At 40.3% G+C, this 21,852-nt stretch overlaps 1 protein-coding gene across 1 annotated transcript in view; it reads right to left on the reverse strand.

The window, feature by feature from the left end:
• Window positions 1-21,104, reverse strand: part of YES1 (YES proto-oncogene 1, Src family tyrosine kinase) — a 69,698-nt gene extending 48,594 nt beyond the window's left edge. The window contains exon 1 of the mRNA XM_074944532.1: window positions 20,933-21,104. The gene's annotated coding sequence lies outside the window, so the exon portion shown is untranslated. The remainder of the gene's footprint in view (window positions 1-20,932) is intronic.
• Window positions 21,105-21,852: the final 748 nt, after the last annotated feature.

Below are 21,852 nucleotides of genomic sequence, written 5' to 3' on the forward strand. Positions count from 1 at the left end.
ATTTGGGGAGGGGGGGTCGTAAGGTTACTGTGAGGGGCGGGGTTGTGGTACTGCTACCCTTACTTCTGCGCTCTGCTGGAGAAAGCGGTGCTGCCTTCAGAGCTGGGCAGCTGGAGAGTGGCAGCTGTTGGCCGGGAGCCCAGCTCTGAAGGCAGCACCGCCGCCAGCAGCAGCACAAATGTAAGGATGGTATGGTACGGTATTGCCACCATTACTTCTGCGCTGCTCCTGGCAGGGCGCTGGCTTCAGAGTTGGGCCCTCGGCTAGCAGCCGCCGCTCTCCAGCCACCCAACTCTAAAGGCAGCAGTGCAGAAACAAGGGTGGCAATACAGTGACCCACCACCCTAAAATAACCTTGTGAGCCCCCCCCCCCCAACTCCCTTTTGGGTCAGAACCCCCAATTTGAGAAACGCTGGTCTCCTCCATGAAAACTGGTCTTTTTTGTGCTTTTACCCTATACTATACAGATTTCACAGGGGGCGGGGATGAGATTTCACAGTCCCTGATGCATTTTTCATGGCTGTGAATTTGGTAGGGCCCTACATATTAGTAGATAATGTGTGTGTTGTGTGTGTTTACATATATATTGTTAGAGATTGATAATGTAACCAAACAGTTTCTGTCTATCCCGGTGTTCTGTTAATTCATTTAAATGAACTGTGCATGTAGTGATATCACCGTCTTAATTTCTCTTGGAAGTATGTAGCAAACTACTTGTAAATGGCGGGAGACAGGCAATTGTCTTATGTTAATCCATTTAGCTAATTATCAGCGATGCTTAGGAAAGAGGAGGTCTACTTCAAAAGCTAGGATAATTGTCTATTGTTCACCCGAAGACCGCATGCTGTCAAGAGGCTGCCCAGGAACTGTATATATTTAAAAACAACAAAAAAAACTTCCACCTCTTGGGCCCTTATCCTTTTCATCTCAGATCTGCTTAAGCTTCATCAGGGGAAGCGTGAGCCGAAAGACTGAAGTCTACAGTTGCATCTTGATCACCCTGATATTGGACATTAGTCTTTAGGTTCAGTCCAATTCTGAAAGAACTCTTTGCAACTCTAAAGCTCACCATCTCTACTATGAAACTGACCTAAGAATTCTATTCCTACCTCTGTGTATAATGATCTTTTAACCAATACTCACTCACTCTCTCCTTAATAAATTTTAGTTTAGTTAATCAGAATTGGCTGTAAGCATGTACTTGGGTAAGATGTGAAATATTCATTGACCTGGGTGGGTAATGTGTCCAATCATTTGGAATTTGTAGAACTTTTTATATGTTGAACAAGATTTTCAGTAATCCTCATCATATTTGACTTGGCTGTCTGGAAGGAAGGCTTTAAGGGAACTGTTTTTGGCTTCTGGGTAACGCGTAAGGCATTGCGGAAGCTGTTTTGTTGCTGGCTTGGTGAATCTAAGTATTAGAACAACAACCAGTTTTGGGGACTGTCTGCCCCATTCTTTGGGGTTTGCCCTAGTTGAGCAATCTCAGCATGGTACCCCTAGGACCCCGGTCACACTGAGAACCTGGAATATCAAAAGGAGCAAGCCCTGTTGAAAAATCAGTTCTCTTTTTATAAACCAAGGAGAAGAGCCAGAAATAATCAATATCAGTTTACCAAGAAAAATGATTCTCTTTTTAGGTGAACATTTTATTTGGTGTATTGGCAACCAGCTTTCCAGGTTTAGACTCAGTTTTCCTTCTTCCATTCCCACCCATATCTATATCTATAAAAATATAAAGAAATCAGCCATTGCAAATTATCAGGCATTATGCCACCTTGTTTCAGGTGTATGTAACTCGTATTTAAAGATTTACTTAAGGTTAAACAAACAAATTCAGCCCAGTAGTAAGTTTTCCTTTTCTTCTAAACTGGAAAATGGAGCTTTAGGAAGAACTGTTTTAGCTACCAGAGTATCATCAAAAAAGAAGAAAGGATGTTTTACTACTTTAAAAAAAAAGTTTATAGGTTTTAAAAAAGGCTGAGATCTGGCAAAAGTAAGTTTGGCAAGTTCATAGTTTATTCCCAAGAGTTTTTGGCGTGTTGAAAGCTGGACGACAAAAATATTTAAATTATGAGTAATAACAATGGAGATAGTAAATGAACAACTTTTAAAAGACATTTAATAATGCATTAAACAGATACACTGTGAAGGCAAAACACTGCATGTATTAATACACTGCATGTAATACTTGAGGCATGTATTAACAGAGGGCTGAAACATACCCCGTAGCAATGCTGTTATAAGATAGCTCTAATGCAAAGCTGTTTTAAAAATACGTCTATTTTAAAAAGCATTTAAAAAAAAAAAACAATTTTATCATGGAAAAAGTTGTTCACAAGGAAATCCTAAAACAAAAAAGACAAAAGTACTATGTGTGTGTGTATTTAAAATAGCATTTCTGAATTAACTTTTGTAACGTCCTAAAACTTCTTCTCTAATTCCAGTGTCCCAATTCATATTGGGCTGCTTTTTTCTAGGTTCACAGGAACCCCCTACATGCAGGTTTCTTACTCTCTCGTGAGAAGATAAAACCAGGATCTATTTAATACAAGACATGAAAAAGACACTTGGCTGCCTCAAAGTGGAGAATGAGAAATATTCCCTAGTGAATGGAGGAGGGGTTGCTAAGCCATGAATTTCTGCAGAATTCAAACTTTCAATTTACAAAGGAATAACTTTTAATTCTTATGGTTGCAAATGTCATCTTCCAAGTAAGTGAGAATATGGTGCTGTCTTACCTTAGGGTCAACCTAGGCCAGCCTGCATGTTTTTTTAAACATCACTGTTTTTGTCTACACTATTTGCTAAATGCAGTGAAACTGTCAAGAAGCACATCAACTTAATTCTTCTAATGTTTTACCAATATATTAACAGCAGCAGATCTGGGCTCTGCAGCTATTCACAAAGGATAAGGACCCAAAAATACTGAGATTGGGAAGGAGCAGCAGAGAACCCAATATAGACACCTGTAGCCACCAAGAGATGATGGTGATGCAGTACTGATACTCCCATTTGCGGTTGTGGAGAGAAAGACAGCATGAGAGTAGAAAAGAGACCCTTAAAGGGGAAGCATAGTAGTTAAGGCACAATGAGAAATGTATACGATTTTTCCAAGTTTCAACTCAATGTGAAAAGAAACACAAATTAAGTGTCCAATTGTATTATGTGCTGAACTTCTTCAAATATTATTGACCTGAAAGTGAGTGTTGGGATAGATACCTCAATCCCTAAGAACAAATTCAAAAGAGAAAAGCAGAGACCCTTCACTAAACTGGCATAACAGTCAGTTGGGCAAGTACTTTTATTAAAAAATTCAATTGTTTTCTCACACCCTCCTTAAAATAAAGCCTCATGATCTAATTCTCAGAGGTATCAAACTCCTACTGGCTTCAATGGGAATTATGGATGTTTTGCAGCTCAGAAAACTGGGCATAGTTATGAAGGCTATTACTGAATGCAAATGATGTAACAGTTTAACCCTAGTCCTCCCATGTCATCCCCCACACACAGCCTATTAAATGAAATATTTCTAATTTCCCTGTGAGTTTGTAAACTCAGGTTGCTTAGGAATGTCAATGGTTTCTGAATGACCTAAGCAAACATATTCCACAATGAAACATCCTTAAATCAAGAAACTAGAGTTAGAGAAAACCAAACAGTTGCAAAAATCCACTAATGCAGTATTTTGAAGTAAGCACACATCAAACAAGAATTTATGCCACACAGCTGAAGTACATGTTGTACAATGATGCTGGCCTCCAGTGTTAGTAATAAGAAAAAGGAGTACTTGTGGCACGTTAGAGACTAACAAATTTATTTGAGCATAAGCTTTCGTGAGCTACAGCTCACTTCATCGGATGCATGCAGTGGAAAATACTGTAGGGAGATTTTATATACACAGAGAACATGAAACAATGGCTGTTACCATACACACTGTAATGAGAGTGATCAGGTAAGGTGAGCTAGTACCAGCAGGAGAGAAAAAAACCTTTTGCAGTGATAATCAAGGTGGGCCATTTCCAGCAGTTGACAAGAATGTGTGAGGAACAGTAAGGGGGGGAAGGGGGAAGAATAATCACAGGGAAATAGTTTTACTTTGTGTAATGACACATCCACTCCCAGTCTTTATTCAAGCCTAATGTAATGGTGTCCAGTTTGCAAATTAATTCCAATTCAGCAGTCTCTCGTTGGAGTCTGTTTGACGTTTTTTTGTTGAAGAATTGCTACTTTTAGGTCTGCAATCGAGTGACCAGAGAGATTGAAGTGTTCTCCTACTGGTTTTTGAACGTTATAATTCCCGACGTCTGATTTGTGTCCATTTATTCTTTTGCGTAGAGACTGTCCGGTTTGACCAATGTACATGGCAGAGGGGCATTGCTGGCGTATGATGTTATATATCACATTGGTAGATGTGCAGGTGAACGAGCCTCTGATAGTGTGGCTGATGTGATTAGGCCCTATGATGGGGTCCCCTGAATAGATATGTGGACACAGTTGGCAACAGGCTTTGTTGCAAGAATAGGTTCCTGGGTTAGTGTTTTTGTTGTGTGGTTGCTGGTGAGTATTTGCTTCAGGTTGGGGGGCTGTCTGTAAGCAAGGACTGGCCTGTCTCCCAAGATCTGTGAGAGTGATGGGTCGTCCTTCAGGATAGGTTGTAGATCCTTGATGATGCATTGGAGAGGTTTTAGTTGGGGGCTGAAGGTGATGGCTAGTGGCGTTCTGTTATTTTCTTTGTTGGGCCTGTCCTGTAGCAGGTAACTTCTGGATACTTTTGTGGCTCTGTCAATCTGTTTCTTTACTTCAGCAGGTGAGTACTGTAGTTGTAAGAATGCTTGATAGAGATCTTGTAGGTGTTTGCCTGTGTCTGAGGGGTTGGAGCAAATGCAGTTGTATCGTAGACCTTGGCTGTAGACAATGGATTGCGTGGTGTGGTCTGGATGAAAGCTGGAGGCATGTAGGTAAGTATACCGGTCTGTAGGTTTCCGGTATAGGGTGGTGTTTATGTGACCATCGCTTATTAGCACTGTAGTGTCCAGAAAGTGGATCTCTTGTGTGGACTAGTCCAGGCTGAGGTTGATGATGGGATGGAAATTGTTGAGATCATGGTAGAGTTCCTCAAGGGCTTCTTTTCCATGGGTCCAGATGAAGATGTCATCAATGTAGCGCAAATAGAGTAGGGGCATTAGGGGATGACAGCTGAGGAAGCATTGTTCTAAGTCAGCCATAAAAATGTTGGCATACTGTGGGGCCATGCGGGTACCCATAGCAGTGCCACTAACTTGAAGGTATACATTGTCCCCAAATGTGAAATAGTTATGGGTGAGGACAAAGTCACAAAGTTCAGCCACCAGGTTTGCCGTGACATTATCGGGGATACTCTTCCTGACGGCTTGTAGTCCATCTTTGTGTGGAATGTTGGTGTAGAGGGCTTCTACATCCATAGTGGCTAGGATGGTGTTAGTAATGTTATTTGAATGATAATCATGTGAGTTTACAATAGTTGCGATCTGAGTACAAATCCATTTCAGAAGGTTGTGCGACCACTTTGCCAATTAAACTTTTTAAAAAATTCTCTTATTTACAAGACACCCTAAATTTGTATCTGGAATGGTTTATATTATGCTTAGTTAAAAATTAGCAGGCACTGCTATTTTCCCCCACACACAGTGGTCAGAGCTCTGCCCATAGGAAAAAAAATGAGCAAATCTTTCAATAAAAACTCCAAACATTTGACATCTTCATGAGAATGATAACACATACTAAACATCAAGAAGTTTTATTTTAAAATAATACAACCATATACAGAAAATCATATGTAAAATTTGTAAGACGGTTTCTGAAAGAATCTCTCAAACAAAATTGTATATATAGCTGGATGAAAATATATGAATGGCTGTGATTTGCAATCTTTTAATCATCCTAACAATAAAAAAATTGTGCTTCTGAAGAAAATTAGGACTCTGAGGGAATCAAATGCAAGAAGCAAACACAATGGGGAAGGGAAAGAGAAAGTGGTAGTGGTGTAAACTTTAAAAAAGTACACCAACTCCAGAAATTTTATTTTTCCATTCTTCTTTATATATAATCAATTATGAGGAAATAAAATGGTTAAATCAGCTAGGATTTTTACAAGTGTGATCTGGTATAAGGAAAATGAAGGCAGTCACATTAAATAGCAATACTACTATCACTGTAGCAAATAGGTCATATTTTTCAAAAAATCAGCACTCCCATTCTACACAAATTGTTTGAAAAAAAATTTTTTTAAGGCATCTTCTCCCCAATTAGCAGTTATAGGGATCTCTTAGTTATTTCCATGATCAGAATTCTATTTTTCTATGACGTATTCAGTCAGATTTTGCACAGCCCTATTTGTGGGAAGGGAGGACAGGACGAAGGTATCCTTCGGTTTCTATCCAACCCACTTGCCTCCCACCCAACTACTTTTCCACTGAGACCTGGCACAATTTTAGTCCATGCTCTTCTGAGTCCAGGAACTGATCTTTTCCAAAGTTAGTGAGTTGGGAGGGACAAGACAAATAGAATAGTTTCCAGAATTACTTTAAAAAAAAATTCTAAGGAAACATACTATGTGTCTGTTTGGAATGTAAAAACAACTGTAAGAACCTGCAAGTAAAACAGACTTAATTTTCATTATGCAAGCTTACAAGGCAGACACATTCTTTTTGGTTTATGGTTATACAGCGCCTAGCACAACTGGGTCCTGGTCTATGACTAGGGCTCCTGTGCATTATGGCAATACAAGTAATAAATACTTAATTGAAAATATTACTTTTAATCATCTTAGGTGTTATTAGCAACATAAATATCATATTCTAAACATCTACTTTATTTAAGTCCAAAGTGTACTTTTATAATAATACAAAAGTTAAGAACTATGTAACTCATGAACTTTTCAGTAACAATTAACATTTTTTGATTCTTACAAAATGTGAAATCAAGTGTATATGCACTATATGTAAATATCTTCTTAAGCCAAATATAACAATGACTTAAGAAAATTATTACTACATACACCACCACTTTGGAATTTTTGGTTGACATAGCACAAATTAGTCTGGGATAGATAGCCTAAATGATTCTGGGAAATGGCTCACAAGGGAACAAGTGAGTGGTTTTAAAGTTGCAAACAAAAGGTGACCACAAACACCTTGAATGTATATCCTAATTGGCATTTCCCATCTCTACTGCTGTTCTAACATCCCCGGATTTGTTTTTTCTTCAAATTACAGAAATTATGCATTTTCTGATTTTCAAACAGAAAATCAGAAAATGCATAATTTCTGTAATTTTCTGATTTTCAAACAGAAAATCAGAAATCCAACACCCCCCTCCCCACTCCCTTTAAAAATATCAAGTCTATTGTATGGTTTTCTGGCATTTAGAAGATGTAAACATTCCAAGAAAAAAAATGCAAATTTCTAAGCAGTCTCTTTGTTAAGATCCATAACATGAAATTTTACTTCAGGTGGACCATTGCAATTCTTTGGCCACATTTACTGAAGAAAAATTCTCTCTGCCCCACCCATTCAATCTAAAGAATATGATTCGATGAATGTACACTCACAAAAGGATGAGCCATTGTAGCAGTTCAATCATCTTAACAGTTTGCTTTGTCTTTTATAGTAGGAACCCCCCCCTCCTTCACACACAAATTGGCAGGTGAAGGATGAATTATTTCGTAAATGAGATTCTCTAGTAGCCTGTACATAAAGAAATATTGCTTTTTAAACATTTAATTAAAAAGTACAAAAATTCAGACCACCCATTTGGTAGCTTCAGACACTAAAGAAAATATGAAAGTTACCAAAGCATCCAATGTTTGACATACATTAGACTGTATATATTCAGCAGTTATATGAAAGTGCAGTTTTGTTCACAGCAGCTTTCAGATGAAACCTGAATCTCAAAGCCAAACTCACCAAGATTTTCTCAGTATCTATACAAACACACTGAATTTTGCCTTATTGTCCATTCAAACCCAAAGACCCCTTCCCAAGATTTCAAAATAAACCCAGCCTTACCAAGTGCTTTCAAGCCTTTCAGTAAACCAGGCCAAATAGAATTTCAGGTTTCATGATGACATTTTTGCTAGTTTCTAATTAGATTATTATATTTCTTTAAAATAACACAATGTACTTCAGTCTTTCCCTATCCCAGTCTATAATTTTGACATACAAAATGTATCAGACTAATGAAAATATAATTCACTATTAATAATGCTATAAAACAATATTCTTGAATTTAACATCTTCGTCTAGGGCTTGGGGGAGGGAAGTCTACCCACCCATTCACTATGGGCAAGAAGATTACCTTGGCAAGTGAGGGGCTTATACCATCAATTTCTGCAGAAATTTACACTTTTCAAAAGAAAAAAGAAAAAAAAAAGTTTTAACACTGTGGTCGCAAAAATCAGCATTCCATATATAAAAGAATGAATGGCCAGGATGTCTTCTCAACTCAGACCCTCTGATGCTGTTTGCTTTTTCAGACAGCAGTGAAATTAACAGAACTCATATCATTTTCACTGGTGCTATGAAGAACCCCACGGCAGCTATGAAAGTGACAAGATTACGTAAATTCCACTTTGCTGTTGTTTGGGGGCAAAAATGCACAGAGGAACACACTGGTATATTCACAGGGATGAAATGGAGTGGAAAAAGCTGAGAGAAGAGCAGAGTTGCAGGGAACCACCCCCAGGAGGCTGTCGGTAGGAAATGGTAAGACAAAAAGCAAAAACAAAAAGATCATTCTCTCTTTCAGAAGCCAGATGGAAACAGCTTTGTCTCATCCTCACCCTAGTTCCTTCTGTTGCCCTATATCCTGCTCCTAATCTCTGCAACTTAAAAAAAGAAAAAGAGAGTATTTAAGTCTTAATTTATAAAATAGGTTATTCCATTAGCAGCTTGGCTGCCTTTACAACAATTACAATTGACAATCTCATGTCATTCATAGACTGCTCATGCCATCATAGGTAGCTAAACAGCTATCCCCCAGCAAACTTCTATAAATCAGTCATTTTATTCCTTTGATTCCCTCCCGGGGGTTCTGTTATTTAATTTCCATCTTTCGTTACACCTCCTGACTAACATCTCCTTGCCCCAGACCTCATGGCCCCTCTGGGTGACACTACAAGTCTCCTAAATCCTGTGTCTTCCCCCTGGATTTTCTCCTCTTTTCCCATGTCTTCTCTCCAGGCTATAGTGTAGATGAAGACATGTGTGTTAGACCTCAACTGCAGTAAGATAGCTCTCTGGCTCACACCACTTGAAGAGGAGGAAGGAGCACTGCACCAGGATTCAGTGCTGTGTTTTCTTTCTACCTTGCAGCCAGTCATATAGTAGGAAAGCAGCCAGAAACTTCTACATACCCTCTCCATACACAATTTATCAAAGGGGTTTGGGAAGACAAGAGGAATAAGGATGGTGATGTTTAGGTCAGGTGTATTAATAGGGCTGCATTTTACCAAGGTCAGCTTCTTAAATTAATTTAAGTTTTCCCACCAGTTACAGGTATTTCTAAGATACTGCATGCTCAAATAGTAGTTTGGTTAAATAATATTTCAGTTTTTAACACTTATCTGTTAAAGTACACATGGAAGTTACAGGTTTCAGAGTAACAGCCGTGTTAGTCTGTATTCGCAAAAAGAAAAGGAGTACTTGTGGCACCTTAGAGACTAACCAATTTATTTGAGCATGAGCTTTCGTGAGCTACAGCTCACTTCATCGGATGCATACTGTGGAAGCTGCAGAAGACATTATATACACACAGAGACCATGAAACAATACCTCCTCCCACTCCACTCTCCTGCTGGTAATAGCTTATCTAAAGTGATCATCAAGTTGGGCCATTTCCAGCACAAATCCAGGTTCTCTCACCCCCTCACCCCCCTCCAAAAACCACACACACAAACTCACTCTCCTGCTGGTACAGTCATGTAGACTACAATTCTGCTTTTATACTATACCACACATCGGATAGTGTTTCAAGCACATATTTTGTTGTTAAACAATAGTGGAGGAGCAGATTACAACATGAATCCTCTATTCTCTCCACCAATTTAGTGATGCACGTCCCAAAAATGTCTATTTTAAGTCACATCGCACATTTGATCAGAACACTGCAGCTCTGCTTGACCAAGGAACATTGTCTACCTAGTTTCTTGGACTTTAACTCTCACTGGAAAGGAATAGTGGATAACATATTACACACATAAATTTGGACATAATCCCTATCAGATTACTACAATTTTCAGGCAATTGAAAATTTGGGCCAACATTGGTAGACAGTATCCATTTAAAAACTTTCACACTTGTGCAAAGTTAAATCAACTTGGCACTCTCTCTGGTAGCCAATTGTATCCTTTAAGTAGAAACTCTATTCATTCAATTGAATTGCTGCATTAAGGGGGACAGTTGGTTGGCATGGAGAGGATTGGGTTGATTGACAATGTCCTTTAGTCACAAAGAAATTGCAGCAAGAGTTTTTTTAAAAAAATCACAGTGGGTCTCTCAATAGATTAAGCTAGTTGAAGATGATACAAGTACAGAATGTTTCCAGGGAGAAGTTGAAGATTCAGTGCATTTCATCAGTCCAAAAGTTACTTGTGTGTCTTGCTTGTAAATTCGGTAGCTCAAATTTAAAAGAACTCCTGCTTTGACTTTTAACTCAGCACAAGTTACAATATCAGCTCAACTAGAGTATCCCTAGAGTATGGTTTGTGGGATTTCTGCAGAACTGCAGATGCTTGACTGGGAATTTTGTGGATCTTCATTCTTACATTTTATGGTATTTCATTATGCACATAAAATTTTGATAAAAAGGTACTCAAATTTAGCTCTAAGTATTTTTTAAAAGTCAAATTTTCAAATGATTACAATCATCCTTTTTGTCCTCCACAAGTAAAATCATATAGTGCTTACTGAAAGAAATCAGAGTGATCAGTTATTAAATGAATGCTTCCAATAGATGGAATCACTAAAAAACAGGGTATTTCAACATGCATAAATACAATAAGACAAACGAGTAAGACACTACTGCATATATAGGCACTGTATTCAAATTGTTAACATTTTTGGATACTTTAGCTTTCGATAACCTTCATATTTACAATTTGGATATCACTGTATAAAATCTAGTAACTATATAGAAGGCCATAATATGTCTTCACCCACTGAAGTTAAAGGTGTTATTCTGGATGAACACTGGAACAGAGGAAGGCAGAAATTTGGTCCAGTTTTTTTACTTTATTTTGTTTTCTTTAAACACACTTAATTTTCCTTCGCACATGGGAAGATTATATAGACTTCTCCACTAATGAAACACTTGGAACAAACACCACTATGATTATATAACAAGAAAAATGTGGCATAACTCCCAACATACAGTATATTGTTTGTTAAAACAAATTGGAATAGTCATGTCGGCATAGTTGTGCTGGCATAGCCCCTTACTGTAGTTGCAGCGTATAGAGACAGGAGAAGTTCTTCTGCTGGTGTAGGAACACTATCTCCCAAATGACATTAAGGTTGGCCTACACTTGCAAGTTACATCAGCATAGCTATGCTGGTCAGGCTGTGACTGACATACCTACTCTGACAAAACCCCCAGTGTAAATGCAGCTATGTTGACAGAAATGTGCTTCTGTGGATGCAGCTAATGTTTGTGAAGGTGGTGCTCCTATACTGACAGAAAAACAATTCCATCCACATTGGCTGTGTCTATGCTAAGGGCTGGTCTACACTAGAAAGTTAGGTCAACAAGCTATGTCGTTCAGGGGTATGAAAAATTCACACCCTGAGAGATATAGCTAAGCTGACCTAAGCCCCAACATAGACAGTATTACGTCAATGGAAGAACTCTTTGATCAACTTAGCTACCATCTCTTGATGAGGAGGGTTTACTACAGTAACAGAACCACCCTTTCCATGCCCTGTAGCAAGTTTCTACGCTACAACAGCACAGCTGCAGCTGTGCCACTGTAACGGTTCTAGTGTAGACATAGCTTAGGGGGCTATGCCAGCATACACTCTGTAGCTGACATAGCCTGAGCCAGCAGGAGCACTCTTCTGTGTTATATCTAGAGCTACGCTGACAAAAAATTTGCTTTGTTGCTAAGGCGTGTGCTTTTCTCATACCTCTGAGTGACATAGCTATGCCAGTATAAATTTGAAGCGTAGACTGGGCTTTAGAAAATACGGCCAATTTCACTGCTAGGGTAAGCAGATAAAAGTTTTCTTCATTTTATACTTCAGTGAAGTTGACTTCAATAGAGTTGCCTCCACTTACGCCATCAGAGAATCTGGACCTATTGTGTAAAAGCCTAATCCAGCTCTCCCTGAAGAGGAACTCTGCGACTGACTTCCATGTCAACAGGATCAAGCCTTAAAATAAGTAGGCTAAAATCTCAGCAAATCACACTAGAAACTGACATTTTTCTTTGCCTAATTAGTTAACAAAATTATATAGTTAAATTGGTGTATTGCGCAATTTAAAGGGTTATTGTTATTTTGATTTTGACTGAAATCACGTAACTTGCAAATCAGAAGCCAGTCAGATCAAGGACTTTAAAAAAAGTTCACCGCATTCAAAATATTTAAATAGTGAAGGATTTACCATTAAATTTGTCTGCCCTGTCTTTTCAGATTAAAAGGACTAGAGGCTGAAATCAATGATATTTTCAAATCTCAGTCAAGCATCATAAAAATAACTTCTGAATTAAACTGTCACATTACTTCTAGCCTCAAAATGGCTCCAAAAAAAAAAAAAAAAAAAACTTAAACCATCCACTTGTGTGGATACTGCACATACTATATGAAAATGAGATACTGTACACATTTCAAAATATAGTTCATAAAATAGTAGTGGCAGAAAATACAACAGAACTGTATAGTCTAACTTCATTGTACTGACTACGTGTTAGGTTAGCCACCATTTCACCCTGCACACACCAAATCAAAATAGCATTCAGAAGTCCTACAGCAGCTCAGACTTCTCAGGGGTTTAAAAGAAAAGAAGAAAGATACCTAGATTTAACAGCTACAGTATACTATTTCTACCAATAGAAAATATAGCTACAACCAAAAATGTTCTTTGCACAAGTCAGACCTACCCAGAGAAGACAGACAGTTTATGAAAACAATTTTATCACTTGTCTCGGGATCTATGGATTAATTGTTAGTCAGCCAGAACCATAAACAAACAACACTACTTAGGTTTTTATACATTTAGAGCAAATAAATACATCCCAGAGTTTACAAATGAAAATTGATTTCTTTAAAATTGATAATACACAATTAGTCGGATAGTTTTTTTTTTCAATTAAAAAACAGGGGACTTCAAAGTCTGCCATTTATAAATCATGCTTTTTTAAAAAAAAACATTTAAAAATGCAGTTATATTATTGGAATGTTACATGAACATCACTGTAGCTAAGAATCAGTCACCATTTCACTTGATGTAGCTGCATTTTTAGATTTTTTCATTTATATTTTGCCTATTGACCTGAAATACAATCCCATAACACTTTAAGAAAACAGTCTGAAAACAAAGACTTTATCATTTCCACAGAGAATACCGATGGGAAGAAGTGTGCAATGCCAACCAGTCAGTCTTTCAGACTTGTAGAGCTTTTTGGATATTAGAGACCAGACTTGAGCCTTACACTCAAGGTAACCACATTGCTCACTCCCAGTTTGATACTGCAGATATGTATTCTGGCGATGAATAAACTATATGAACTACAACTGAAGGGACAGAAGCTGGAGAACTGAAAACAGGTGCCTGAATGCAGGGGCTACTGGGCCAAACCTTAGTGGTGTTGGACCATGGGAGTGCAGGACAGGCAAAGGGAGTGAGCAGAGATGGGCAGCCAGGATCAGGAGGAGCTACCCTTGCTTCAGATGGGAGTGGAGTTCTGAGTCAGGGATTGTGGTGTGGTGGGTGAGGGGCTGGGCTATTGGCTAAGCGGGTGTGTTGGGGGATGACGAGGTTAGGGGCTGGGATGTTGGGGACTGCAGCCAGTGGGGCTGCAGTGAGTTGGATGTATGTCAGGGCTGCTGGGATGTGTGGGGTTTGTCAGAATAAGTGGGGGCTGGTGGAAGGTACTGGGTGGGGAGAGGGGAATTCTGGGAGCTGTGTGGTGTGGGGAGTATGTTGGGCAGGAGTGCTTTAAGGAAGGTGAATCCCCTCCCCAATTTCCATAGTGTACAGGGGTCCAAAATTCTTTAATCTGGGCCTGGCAATGGCAGACCTCAAATATGTATATTTACATTGTACATGCACAGATGCAAGAGGGGCCACTATGTTATTAGACCACCAGGAGAAATACCAGTTTAACTGATAGTTCTAGATTAATTCCTTAATGGAATGTACTTTAACCAATAACATAATGTAACGTAAAGGAAATGCTCCTTTTTCTACTCTTAGCAGTAATACAAATACTAATATGTTATCTATGTCATGTAGATACGTTGCATGCATTCATCGAAGCGAGGTAAGGTTTTTTGAGATTTTTCATTCAGAGGTGGTGAAAGCGTGTACTGCATAATCTTTAAATTTCCATTAAAGCTTATATGGAAAGAGGAAGCGGTGACTCAGCCCTAATTCTGAATTCCTTTTCTTGTGTATTTAAGTCAAATTCTAACAATTGTGTTTATTGACTGAAAACACCTAACAATACTTATTTTAGAAAGTTATTAATTGATTTTCTTTGGTAGGATGTCTACTCCTGATTGTGGATCAAAGAAGTTCTAATGATTGTGGTGGATAAAGGTTTAATATTGTTATTTAAGTACTCTTAAATACCACCCATCAACAACACTTGTTTGTTCTTACAATTAAAACTGTAAGCATATTAGACAGAGTTTTAAAAGTTTTAGCAGTTAGCCCAAGCATCGTACTTTTTCTTTCCCAAAGCTAAGCATTCCATAAACTTGGCTTAGCAGAAGCAACTAAGGGCTACAGCATGACGGCTTCGGCCATCTACCCCCACCCTCATATTCCTGTTAAAAAAACCCAGACATATATTGTAGTGCAGATGAGACCCTGACTATATTTGTATCATGAACTTCATGGTATGATTAAAACATAGTTATGGCCTCATCTGTGTTATGAGATTGCGAAGAAACATGTGCACAGAAGAGAAAGTAACAATGGAGGACCTGGGCCTCTTCCAGCATGGTTGTTTCTATAGTAATATTAACCAGCCTTAAATATCAGATTGCTAACAACAAAATCTCCCACGAGTTTCCTCAGAAGTGAGCTATAGGCCTGATCTGCAAAGATTTACATACAAGTAATTTTGCTCATGTGAGCAACCACCTTGTCAATGGGGGTTGTCATGTAAGGTTATTTACATGTTAGTCTGTAGGATCAGGCCAGGTAGGTAAATGCTGTTAAAGTGTTCTTTACTCTTTTCCATCCTTCTCTAATATCTAGTGTAAAGAACACACAGTATTCAGTGGGCATGCAGATTTATCCACAGGAGATTTTGCCCTGAAGTACCAATCATTTGTGTGCGGAATCATTTTAAATGCAGCAGCAGCATCAGTATTTAAAGTTTACATAGCTGAGCTGGTCAACAGTTTGCTCTCATATGAAACATTTTTGAGGCCATGTCTACACTAGCGAGCTCACAGCAGCACAGCTGTACTGATGCAGCTGTGCTGCTGTAAGATCACTCTATGCCAACGAGAGAGAGCTTTCCCGTCAACACAATAAAACCACCTCAACAAGCGGCGATACCTATGTCAGCTAGAGAAACTCTCCCACCAACATAGCGCTGGGCACACTACCACTTATGCCGGCAAAATTTATGTCACTCTTGGTGTGTGTTTTTTCCACACTGCTGAGCAACATAAATGGTAGCGTAGACGTGGTCTGAATATTTAACATATGTGGCACACATCTCTGAAGCACATTCAAGATCACAAGAAACCCAGCAAGTCGTCTCCACTCCCAAAATGCAAACAGAAAACAAAGCCACACTGGAAAAAAATTATCTAATTTCCTGTGCAGCCTCCTGGAGTATTCAAGAAATTGAAAAACAAATATCAGTCTGAGGTTTCAGTGGTCATTACTTCCTCTGCACTCTCTAACCATATCCTGTAACACTACATATTACTACTCCTGACAAGAAAAACAAATCTCCATCCCCATCCTCAGTCCCGACAGCTGAGATTAACCAAGGCACTCTCACTGTCAATCCCCACTGTGGTACATCAGGAAATTAGAGCTCTCAAAGAAAGGTCCTTGATTTTGGAATTAACTTCTCTTGTTGGCTGACAGACCACGAGGGTCTGTATACTCTTAAAAACACGGAGCAATGGAGGGGTATTCCTGTCACTGTACTTAATCCACCTCCCCGAAAGGCAGTAGCTAGGTCGATGGAAGAATTCTTGTCTACACCAGGAATTAAGTCGGCATAGCTACGTGTCTCGAGGGTGTGGATTTTTAACACCCCTAAGGAGACACAGCTATACACTGAAAACTAAGTCTGTTGATCTCCAGCGCATGTGGCAAGGCCAATCCATTTACTCAAACTTTTGTCTGAAAGCAATATTTTAAACCAAAAACAATATTAACATAAACCCATTTATAAACAAGTTTATTTCTGTTACTAACATCTTAGCCCCTGATCTCGCAAATAGCTGTCACATGCTTAACTTTATCCATTGGCGTAGTCTCACTGACTTCAATAGGACTACTAATGTGCTTATGCAAAAACTTACATTTGCTTGCTAGATGAGCACCTAGCAGAGTCCTTTACTTCAACAGAACCAAGATTTAGCTCTTCAAAACTAAAATCTAAATACTTGGCCAAGAAGACAACAACAACATCATTATCATAAAGTCTAAAATACAGCTGGGCACTTTTCCAGATGCGTTTTCACAGAAGGTGACAACTAGTAATGCAATATGGGGCCTCTGAGATCTCAGTCACTGGTTTGAATCTTTCCTAGCATAGAAGCCACAGAAAGTGGTTACCATACCACAGCTGTGAAGTGGTTTATATAAAAAGAATTAGTGATTGCCACAACACAAAAGCCACCATCATAAATAGCACCCTTGTTGACATTCCCAGAGAGGCCAGAGATTTAAGTGAACATGAAGATTAGCCTACCTTCTCACTCAGAGATGGTGACTCCAGGAGAAGGATTAAATCACACTAGTAGGGTGGCATGGGACACTTTGCATTTCCACTGTCTGTGCTGAATCTGCTCTGTGTATAACACCTTTCACAAGAACTGTTCTCAGAGCATTTTCTTCTAGAATCTCTCAAACACAGCTAATGTTTGTTTGGGTTTTTGGGAGGATGGGAAGGTGTGGGGGGGAAGCATGCTATTTGACAGAGTTGGTTTAGTCAAAACCTAGTAGAATAATCTAGTGTTCTTGTGATAGTGTTTGTTTTGGCACGGACATTAATTTTTAAATTCTTAACATTAAATGGCTTGTTCAAACTGTGTTCAGATTATGGAAATAGTGTAGTCAGTCCAACAAACAATGAATAAAGATGAAACAGCATACTTTTCCCAGTAGTGGCATGAACATCTGGACTAGTCTACTGAAAACGTGTCGCTTATGTTTTTCTTTTGTCCGTAAGTAGTTTTTAAAACAGAAAATATAGAACATAAAGTCATGTTACCACTTAATTCATAAAGCAAACTTTGGTTATATAAACTGACATTTGTCACAAAACAGATATTTACCAACATGTAACAACAACACACATTTACCACAGTGGAACAACACACACAGTTCCGAGTTATTCTCTTGGAGTTGCTGGAAGTATATTGCATATCAGAACAAGAAGGTAAAGCCTCCCATCTAACAAAAAAATTGCTTTCTAGAGCAGAAAATGTTCTTGTTTGTTATGTTATATGAATATTAGTTAAAAAAAACTTGATGTTTTCGAAGAAGACATTCTGCTATTCTGTTACTTTGGTATAATATAGGTCAGATTTAAAGTCTGAAGTTACTTGCCAACGTCACTGTTTCCCGATACTCTACAACACGTCAATTGCAATATTTTTCCCTAAAGGCTATCACTATATCTGACCTATAAGTCCTCATCCTCAAAGGAAACCTGCACAACACTTTCAAAAGATGACCCTGGAAGCTTAAATTCATAACTTTGCTAGACACTAAAACCATGGACTGAATAGAAACACTGCATTTATGGCTTTTGTAATCTGTAACCCATGAACAATCCTGCACCCACAGCTGCTTAATTTCCCAGAGCTGAAGAAAACCTCTGCGTATGCTCGAAAGCTTGTCCTTCTTACCAACAGAAGTTAGTCCAATAAAAGATATAACCTCATCCACCCTAAAAGAAAAGGAGTACTTGTGGCACCTTACAGACTAACCAATTTATTTGAGCATAAGCTTTCGTGAGCTACAGCTCACTTCATCGGATGCATACTGTGGAAAGTGTAGAAGATCTTTTATACACACACAGCATGAAAAAATACCTCCCCTCACCCCACTCTCCTGCTGGCTTAAGAAAGTTTGGCAGTTTAAATATATTTTTAGATTTACAGTAGTTGTTTTTTTCTATAGAGCCAGAATACCAGGTTAGTTGCAGGCATAGATGGATTGAGGACAAAAAAATAAATAAAATAAAATCCACTTTATAATATAAAATACAAATTATATATACTTAGGGCCCAATCATGCTCCCATTGACATGGATCAACTTCAAACATTCAGGATTTGAATCCAAAGTAATGAAAGACTTAAGAAAACCAAACAAAAGACCTGAGCAATCACTGTCAGTGCTTTACACTCAAGTTTTTGTCTTGTAAACTTAATTGCATGCACCGTACTGTTTTTTTCTTGGAAACTTGATATAGTCCTTCTGACGTGTAAGCTTCATTTATGTCACAAACACTACCTTGTCCTGCGACTACAGATCAACTACCTGATTTTACAAAACTTTTGTGTATGTTTAGCTTTATGCACGTGAATTCAATGGAACCATTTGTAAATAAAGTTATGTACATGCTTAAGAGTAAGGCTCAGGCCCAAAGTTCTACTGTTCAGTAAAGGAGTCAATTTTGCAATTTATTAAGTCAGTAGAAACAGCTGTGTTAAAACTGTATTACAGAACTTTGGTAGTTACACTAACTATATTTGAAAGCAAATTAATTATCAATGTCTGTTTCACGCTCTTATAATTTCTCAGAGAAAAAGTTATGGTTTACAGTGAAGTTTCACATCTTGGATTTGTGGCCGAAGGTTAATTCTGTGTGTGAAATGACATAAAATTCCATTTAGTTTTATGAACCTGTCAGCATGTGAAAAAAGCAAACAACTTCATTCCCCACCAATATTCTCTACATTACAAACTGTTTTCAGACAGGTTTGCTCTAGACTATCTTAAAAATAGTTAATTTTAACATGAACAAACATAAACTTAGTTTTAAATGAGGACAAAAATTCTTTGGTATGTTTGGGGAAATCTGTCCTGAGAATAAAGTTCTATAGTGTTACACTGCACTCCGACAACGCAAAGCGCAGCACTCCATATCAGTGTGTGTACAGGTTGTATAGAGTTGCATACATTACAATAAGAAAAGGAGTACTTGTGGTCCTTTTCTTTTTGCGAATACAGACTAACACGGCTGTTACTCTGAAACCATACATTACAATAAGTGCAAGCAAGTGCATGTATCTCAAATAAGATGTATATACACACAAACTATATGGCCCCTATCTTATGGGAACTCAGGTACATGCTTAACTTTATGTAGTGCAAACAGTCCCATTCAAGTCAATGTGTCTACTCACAGCGCATAAAGTTAAGGACAAGCCTCTGCAGGACTGGAGGCCTATGAATTTTCTATATATGCTTTTAATTATTTTATTTATAAATAAAGAAGACTTGGTGAAGTGTTGTGATTGAAAAATATATATAAAAGTCAGAAATTTAAAATAACCATGCCTCAGCTAGACACACAGATGTAATAATGCCCAACAATAAACAGAATATACAATACTACATAATAATTAGACAATGGTGCCAAGTTAGTTGATTTGGAAATCAATTTTCAATTTCCTGACTTTGCTGGTTTAGATTCTCAAGACACAGTACTTCTTTAACATAGTGGGAGGGTGGTGGTGGGGGTTTGCACTGAACTGATAAAAGAAGCAATTCAGCCTTGGACCATGCTATACTGGATATGGCTCATTATGAACCAAGGTGGTCAAAATTAAAGCCAAGAAACAAACGCTCTTCCATCAATACCAGTGTAAAATATATGCTGTTGTAACTACAAGGGGAAAGGGAAACAACCTTGACCATACACCTCCCAACATGCGCCCTGGTGGAGAAATGTCGAGGAAACTGAAAGGAGTGGTAAGTGAAAATGAAAAGTGGAGCCTCCAATAAACTTGTTTGCTCTTTCGCCCCCTCTCAAAACAATGAGACACGCTGTGGTTTTCAATCAAAGCAAGCCAGGGAAGGCAGAGACCCCTCTCCCCAGAGCAGTTGTTGCCAGCCTTCAAGCAGCCAACAGACAGCGGCCCCTGCCACCCTTGCAAGGAACGGGACTGACGGGCAGAGGGGAAGCTACCAACGGGACCCTCCTGCCCCCCCGCGCCTCAGAGATAGTCCCCTGGGGTGCGGCCACCCCACAGCCCGGCCAGGCATACGGGCTCTGCTCCCCGCTGGGCAGGGAAAAGTTACCGGGAACTTTCTGTCAACCCAAGGGGGGCAGTGGAAGGGGGCGGGGCGCCGCCCAGCGTCCTGCCAGGGACACAGAGCCGGCGGGGGGGAAGGGGCTCGCCCGGGCGGGGGAGGCGGCCGCGCTGACTGGGGGCTTCGGAGGGGGGAGGGACTGGGGCCTATCGCTCTCCGGGCGCCGCCGCAGCCTCTCCGGTGGTGAAGGCGCGGCCGGTTTCTCACCTGCTTCTCAAGCCGCTCCGGCAGGGAAGGACTCGAGCCCCCTGCTCCTCCCGGGGCCGCCGCCGGACCGGGCAGCGGAGGAGGAGGAGGGATCCGGACGCGCTCTGCGCGCGGAGACTCGCTGCGAGGAGGAGGAAGCTCCCCCGCCCGGCCGGCCTTCTGCCTCCTGCCTGCCTCCCCCGCCTTCACTGGCGCTGCGGCCGCCCCATGCGCCCGCGGAACCTCCCCCTCCCGACCGACCGCCGCCCGACTCAGAGGCCGTGGGGCGGAGCCGGGCAGCGGGGGCGCTCCCCGCCCCCGGCGGCAGCTCCAGCTTCAGCGGAGCGCGAGTTCAGCGTCCCGACCTAACATGGCGGCCTCGGCGGCGGCAGCGACGGCAACAGCAGCTCCCCTTGCAGCGGCGGCCGAAGTGTTACCTCCCCCCAGTCGGGCCCTCCCGAGCAGCCCCTGCCAGAGGGGGGCGCCCCGAGGCCAGGGCAGCCCCGCTGTCTGTGTGTGGGAGCATGGAAGGGGTTATAGGGGGCGGCGCTGGATTTGGGGGGCACTAGGGTAGGTCACTGTCGGGTCGGGCAGCCGGAGCCACGACAGCGCGCGGGATGGCCGAGGTAGGTGGGGAGCTCCAAGTATTTGCGGAGTGGGATGAGGCGGGAGGTTTGGGGGAGGTGGTGCTGGAGCAGTTTGGAGGGCTTCGTAGGGATTAGTTAGTCCATGGGGTGGGGACGGGAGCACAGGTTTGGGGGGAAAAGTTTTATGGATTTTTTTTTATTGGCAATTAGGAGTCAGTGGGGGAGCAGCCCTGGAAGGTTTTTTTTTGGGGGGGGGGATTAGGAAGAGCATCAATACATTGGGGTGTATTAGGAGGAAGAGAAGCCTCGGAGCTTTCCTAGGACTATTAGGGAAGAACTAGCAGCCTCTTTTTA

Source organism: Natator depressus, chromosome 2, assembly GCF_965152275.1.
Source record: "Natator depressus isolate rNatDep1 chromosome 2, rNatDep2.hap1, whole genome shotgun sequence".
NCBI lineage: Eukaryota > Metazoa > Chordata > Testudines > Cheloniidae > Natator > Natator depressus.